Genomic DNA, 7,239 nt, shown 5'->3' with positions numbered 1-7,239 from the left:
TGTCTCCTGTAATGGCAGGCGGGTTCTCACCACTGAGCCACCTGGGAAGCCTGAGGTTTCCTCTACCTGTTTACAATCCTGTCTTCCTGGGGCCCACCCAGGTTGCCTGCCTCAGAGCCTTTTCAACCTGTTGGTCTCCCCACTAAGAGCTTAACGCAAGGGCTGCTGCTATACTGCTCCAGAGATAGGCTTTGTCTGCCTTGATTTTCTGTTGACTGGGGGCAGGGTCTCACTGTGGACTGCCGTCATTGCTGGGGTAAAGGGTCCAGTCACAAGCGCTGTTTCCAGGGTCTCTCCATTGTTTCTTTGTTTGCTGGTTGGTTGGTTGGTGTTTTGGTTTTGGTTTTGGTTTTTTGGAGGGGGCGGAAATCCTCAACTATTGTTCCCTCTTAGGCAGGCCCGCTGGGATTCCATGACTAGTTAACCAGTTTCTCAAGTTTCTGAAGGTGTTTCTCTCTCTTTTTTTTTTAAAAACAGTTTAACTTCCCCCCTCCCCTCCACGCCCCCCCCCTTTTGTCTCATTACTTGAAGTGTGGACAAACACTTTTCTCCAGGCCCCATAAGAACCACTGTAACTTGGCCCCAAGCCCTTTGGGGGACTTCCCTGGTGGTCCAGTGGCTAAGCCGCTGAGCTTCCAATGCAGGGTGCCAGGGGTTAGAGCCTTGGTCATGGAAATAGTAATAGCTCCCACATGTTGCAACTAAAGATCTTAAATGCCACAACTAAGACCTGGCACAGCCAAATAAATACACACTAAAAAAAATTTTTTTTTAGGAAGCCCTTTGTTTGGCTGTCTCAAACTCAGTGTTAAAACCCAAATCCTCTCCAGCAGCAGACCCCACTGGAAGACCACTCTTCAATCTTCACCAAGACCAGCTCCTGGGTCTTCCCATTCCCAAGTCCCAAATCGCTAGACTACCATGTTGACTGGTTTCTTGTCTTAGACTCCAGGATGTCCAATAATGTTGTCCTGGCCTTGTCCAGGGAGGCCCTGAGTCCCTGGGGATTCGGTGGGGGGAAGGAGGAACCTGGCGGAGGGGCCAAGGCTTCCCCGGTATACACCGCATCCACCGATGGTCCACCCCCCATTGCCCACCTCCTTCCCTGACTTGAAGATTCTCTTCCCACTCCACATTTCCTCCCTCCTCGCCGCAGGGCAGATCCATTCATTAGCCACCTGCAACAATGCAATTCCTTCTTCCTCTTCCCCTAGGCGGCATGTTTCAGAGGTTCCTATGGAGATTGGCCTTCTGGAGGTTGAGAGGTCATGGCCAGACCACACGTCCCAGCCAGATCGCAGCCAGTTGTTCAGAGGGCGTCCTTCGCTACTACCCAAAGGTGGTGGCTGTCAGATATTCTGGAAACAAGGATGCTCACTCCTAGAGTCCTCAGGGATTGCTAAGGGGAGCTTGGGGCTTCCCAGGCGGTGCTACTGGTAAAGAATCTGCCTGCCAAAGCAGGAGATATAAGAGATGTGGGTTCTGTCTCTGAGTTGGAAAGATCCCATGGAAGAGGGCATGGTAACCCACTCCAGTATTCTTACCTGGAAAATTCCATGGACAGAAGAGCCTGGAGGGCTACTACAGTCCATAGGGTTGCACAAAGTCAGATGTAACTGAAGCGACTTTGCATGCACACATACAAGGGCACTCTGAGGTTGTCTCTATTCCGCAGGTTCGACCCAGGGCTTCAGAAGCTGTCCAGACTGTGACGTCTGGCAGGGCAGACACACATCAGCCCTTTTGCTCCCCAAGGGCCCCGTGGGGTGACCGTGAGTGACAGTAACAGGGAAAGAGACATGGTAGGAGATGGGAGGAACTACCCCTCTGTTCCTGGGGAGTGTTCCTGGGGGCTGTGCCTCTGACCATCAGACCTAAAAGGACCAGGTCCTGCTGACACACCCCCAACCCCACTGGCCATCCTCTTTCTGGAATTTTCTGCAAACCATTTTTTTTTTAATGGTCTTTCAGCCACGTCTGACTGTTTGTGACCCCATGGACTGTAGCCCACCAGGCTCTTCTGGCCATGGGATTCTCCAGGCAAGAATACTGGAGTGGGGTTGTCATACCCTCCTCCAGGGGATCTTCCCGACCAAGGGAAAGGTCTCAGGTCTCCTGCAGTACAGGTGGATTATTTACTGTCTGAGCCACCAGGAAACACCACTATGAAGCTCTTTGAAAAAAAAAAAAATATATTTCATACCTAAGTACGTGGGACTGGAATTGGGTTTATAAAGTTTCCTTAGTTTATTTATTTTATTTTTTGGCTGTGCCTTGGGGCATGAGGGGTCATAGTTTCTGGACCAGGGATTGAACCCTTGCCCCATGCATTGAAGTCTTAACCACTGGACCACCAGGAAAGTCCCTATAATGTTGATTTTATATTTAGTCTCACATAAAAGTTTTCAATAGCCTCCCGCAGATCCTGGAATAACGAAGTCCTTACCAAGTCTGGAACATCCCATGGACGGAGGATCCTGGTGGGCTGCAGTCCATGGGGTCGCTAAGAGTCGGACACGACTGAGCAACTTCACTTTCACTTTTCACTTTCATGCATTGGAGAAGGAAATGGCAACCCACTCCAGTGTTCTTGCCTGGAGAATCCCAGGGACGGGGGAGCCTGGTGGGCTGCCGTCTATGGGGTCGCACAGAGTCGGACACGACTGAAGCAACTTAGCAGCAGCAGCAGCAGCAGCAGTACCAAGTCTTGAAGGCCCACGAGGAACCAGCCCCTGCCCCGTCCCCTGAACTCACCACCCAGCCCTCTCCCCTGGCTCACCACACTCATCTCGCGGTCCCACCATTCCAGGCCTGATCCAGCCCCAGGGACTTTGCACTGACTGTTCTTCTGCTCAGAATGTTCTTCACACCGGTGGCCTCATGGCCGGCTCCTTGTTGTTTGGTTTGTAGCTTAGACGTCAGCCTCCCCTGACTACTCCAGTCTAGAGTAGCCTCCCCTTCCATAAGCTCTATCTCCTCATCCTATTTCACTTTCTTCTCCATACATAACTCTCTCTGAAGCTTACACTTCAGGATCCCTCACTCACATAGGCCCCTTCCAAGGGTCTCCCTAATTTTGTATTATTTTCTCAGAAAGGATCCCTTCCTCGGCCAATCCAGCTGTGTAAGCTCCAGGCCCCTCAGAATCTAGACTCATCTGTACCCAGAGCAAAGGACCAGGCTGTATTTGGAACATCCTGTGCCTGCCATTGGCAGGAAGACAGACTCAGCATTCCTCCTGCCAGGCTATTTCAACACTCGTGGCCTCCCTGATTTCTTTGGGTCTGGATGCCAAGAGGAAACCTTGCCCAGGAATCTGGGTAACTGCCCTGCTCACTGTACCCAGGATTCAAGGTTGAGGTGGGGGGCAGAGTGGGAGTGGTGGTGGGGGAGAGAATGAGGGATGTCCAAACTCCAAAGGCGGCTCTCTGTGCATCTCCCTTCTGGACACCCCTGCCCTGACTCCCCGAAACAGACATAAACATTCTCGATCAGCAGCCATACCACTCTCTATTTAGCGAGGAGACTGAAAAATCTACACTTCTGTAGAATCTTTAATCTCTTTCTTTTCTAAGATATTTTGGCAAAGCTAATCCTAAAGTCTATCACTGACTCCTCTCACCAGCTTGAGCATATATTCAGTGTGCAGGTTTTAACCCTCCTGCTGCCTTGCGACCTGGCTAAGTGATCACACAACTTTTCCATTGGGCCTTCTGCATAACCACCACCGAGTAATTGGAGAGGAAACCTAATTACCTCCTAATGAAGTTCAGGTCTAAATGATTGAAGAAGGACTTTCCTGGTGGTCTGGAGGCTAAGACTCTGTGCTCCCAATGCAGGGGGTCTGGGTTCAATCCCTGGTCGGGGAACTAGATCCCACATGCCACAACTAAAGATCCTGCATGCCCCACCTAAGATCTGGTGCAGCCAGATAAATAAAAATAAATAGTCATAAAATTTTTTAAATGACTGAAGAGGTAACTCTGGTTCAAAGGAAAAGAGCTAATGCTTCCAATAAATTTCTATATCTACGCTGAATTCAGGGAGGCAGGTTCCAAAGACATATTTTCTATTTAATTAAGTGAGGGGAGACTTGGGGAGACCACAACACCCTGTGGTACATCCCATGACACAGTGGAAAACTCACTAACCTGCCGTTGAAAGTCCTGCTCTGTTCTGGGCAAAATGATTACCTTCTTCACGGAGTTACTATGCACGTTGTCCCAGTCAGCTCAGGCTGCTGTAACAGATCACCCCAGACAGGTGGCTGAAACAGGTAACTTGTACTTCTCACATTTCTGGAGGCTGGGGCTCCAAGAACAAGATGCCGGCTGATTCCATGTCTGATGAGAACCCATTTCCAAGCTGCAGACACCTGGCTTCCCCTTGTAACCTTCCCTGGTGGAAAGAAATCCAGAGACACCCTCAAGCCATTACTGGGAGCCACGGTGAGCTGTCCTTAGGATCCAGGCAGACTGCCACCTCCTGGTGGCCAAAGCAGTAAGAAAGTTGATGGTGAATGAACTTATTGAGCTTAAGGACTGCAGACACACAACATTCACAAAGACTCCCGTCTGTGATGTTGGGCAGTGACTCCTGCGAGGACTGTGCCTGACCCCACCCCATACACGTGTTACTTCTGACTTCAGCTCATCTCTTTTTAACTTCCACTGACCAACTGGTTGTCACAAACTCCGCCAGTCTCCTGCATGTTCCCAACTGTTCACCCCCTCACTCTCTGCCTCCCACTTGTCAGAGGAAATAGATGCCATCAGGCAGCCACGTCCTCCCCAGGAAAGAAGGGGGAGACTCTCCCATCTGCCGTCGGGGTCTCAGAGCCCTCAGGGTCTGGGGTCTCAGCCACCTCTCGCCTTTACCCTTCTCTCTCACTGGCATATTCAGCCTCACCTCTGCCAGCTCCTTTTCCTGAGCATTTAAATTCGCCAAAGGTTGGGAACTCTCTGGAGGTCCATTAGTTAGGACTCTGAACTCTCACGGCTGAGGGGCCAGGGTTCAGTCCACGTTGCTGTTGTCCAGTGGCTAAGTCGTGTCTAACTGTCTTAACAGCCAAATTCCCAAAGCCCTCCTTCCGCCTCGGCTCTCCCTTCTGATTCCTTTTCCCTGAAAGAGAGGTCTACACTGGCTGACCCACTTTGCTAACTCCTAGCCTTTCCTCAAGCCATCGCTGGGAAAGCACCTGCTTTCCCTGCGGCAGCCGCCGTGCCACCCAGCAGAGAAACAGGAGTGCCCACTGCCAAGGTCAGAGATGGCCTCTGGTTTGTCTTTTTGGTTGAGCTACGTCTTTGTTGCAGCACACAGGCTTTTTTCTAGTTTCAGTGCGTGGACTCAGCAGTTGTGGCACTGGAGCCTAGTTGGCATGCAGCATTTGGCATCTTAGCTCTATGACCAGGGATTGAACCTGTGTCCCCTGGATTGGAAGGCAGATTCTTAACCACTGGACCCCCAGGGAAGCCCCACAGATGGTCTCTGGATGGCTAAACTCAGGGAACACCTCTCAGTGCTCCATTTCTTGTCTGTTCTGTAGTTTTCCCACTTCGGTCCATCCTTGGGGAATCTCACACTTTCTGTGACAGCCCTTCTGGGTCTCCTCTTCCTCCAGGGCCCTAGGGTGTTGGTGCCCCACAGGGTTTCATCCACCCTCCCGCCTCCTCTCATCTCCTCCATCCTCACAGCACACTGTCTTCCTGAGCAATCTTTTCAGACCCAAGGCTTCCACCACTATCTCTAGGCTGAGAACATTTAGGAGGAAGTAACATGTTGAAGGTGCTTCCCAGGTGGTGTAGCGGTCAAGAATCCATCTGCCGATGCAGGAGACGTGGGTTCTATCCCTGGGTCAGGAAACTCCCTTGGAGGAGGAAATGACAACCTTCTTCAGTATTCTTGCCTGGGATATCCCATGGACAGAGGAGCCTGGTGGGCTACAGTCCATGGGGTCACAAAGACTTGGACATGATTAGAGACCAAACACACTCACAACATGCTGAAGAATGCAAAATAAGCATATATGGGAGGTCTAGTGGTTAAGATTCCATGCTTCCAATGCAGGGGGCACAAGTTTGATCCCTGGTTGGGGAACTAAGATCCCACATGCTACATGGCTCAGTCAAAAATGGAAAAAAAAAGCACATATGAACCAAGACTACCGTATGAAGGAAGACAGTTGAGGGAGAAAGGAAAAACACTGGGTCCTTCCCTTATGACTATGGGCAGATGAGCACGCCACCCTACGTCCTGGATTTCTCACAGAACTGGAATAAAAATAGTACACACTTCATAGGGTTGTTATGAGGCTTAAGCGGGATAATTCTAGAATAAGCACCCAGTGTCTGTACTTGTCAACATCATGACTCTGTTATTTGCAAGGGTAGAGAAGCAATAGGGAGAAGAGAGGTTAAGCTGAGACATGGTAGCTTGGATCCAGGTTTTGAAATATATGAAAGCGGTAGACTGATGGGGTCTCTTTGCCAAGGGCATTCCTAACCCAACAACACAGACACCATGGGGCTCAGAGCCAAGCTGGAAGCTCCTTCCCAGGCCTGCTGCTCTCCTTCTGGCCATCTGGTTGACCTTGTGAGCCCCTGACGTGGGTTCAGCAAGTGGTTGGCTACAATGCCCTACGTGCATGTCCCAGGCATTCCCAAGACAGTCTGTTCTGAAGCAGGGGGAGGTGCCGGTGGCTGGGAATGATAAACTGTTTAGAGTCAGGGAAGGAAAGGTCACCTTTGGGCTGTGACCTGGGGGAAGGGACACTTGTCCCAGAGGAACAAGCACTAGTCCTTAAGAAGTACATTGAACCTGCCCTTGGCACTTGTCCAGTCGCCAGGTCTTAAACACAAATGCTACTTGTTGGTGACACAGGCTTCAAATGAAGGCTCTTAGGCTAATTTGTGATAAGTGTGCTAAGTCGCTTCAGTTGTGTCTGACTCTGCAATCCTATGGACCATAGCCCATCAGTTTCCTCTGTCCATGGGATTCTCCAGGCAAGAATACTGGAGTAGGTTGCCATGCCCTCCTCCAGGGAATCTTCCCCACCCAGGGTTTGAACCCGAGTCTCTTATATTGCCTGCACTGGTAGGTGGGTTCTTTAACACTAGCTCCACCATCAGCCTGCAATGCAGGAGATCTGGATTCAACCCCTGGGTTGGGAAGATCCCCTGGAGGAGAATAAGGCAACCCACTAACAGTATTCTTGCCTAGAGAATCCCCATGGACGAGCCT

The sequence above is a fragment of the Bison bison genome, unplaced genomic scaffold (genome assembly GCF_000754665.1).
Source record: "Bison bison bison isolate TAMUID 2011002044 unplaced genomic scaffold, Bison_UMD1.0 scf7180017864155, whole genome shotgun sequence".
In the NCBI taxonomy this organism is placed as follows: Eukaryota; Metazoa; Chordata; class Mammalia; order Artiodactyla; family Bovidae; genus Bison; species Bison bison.
The sequence above is the reverse complement of the archived record's forward strand: the minus strand, read 5'-3'. Positions refer to the sequence as shown.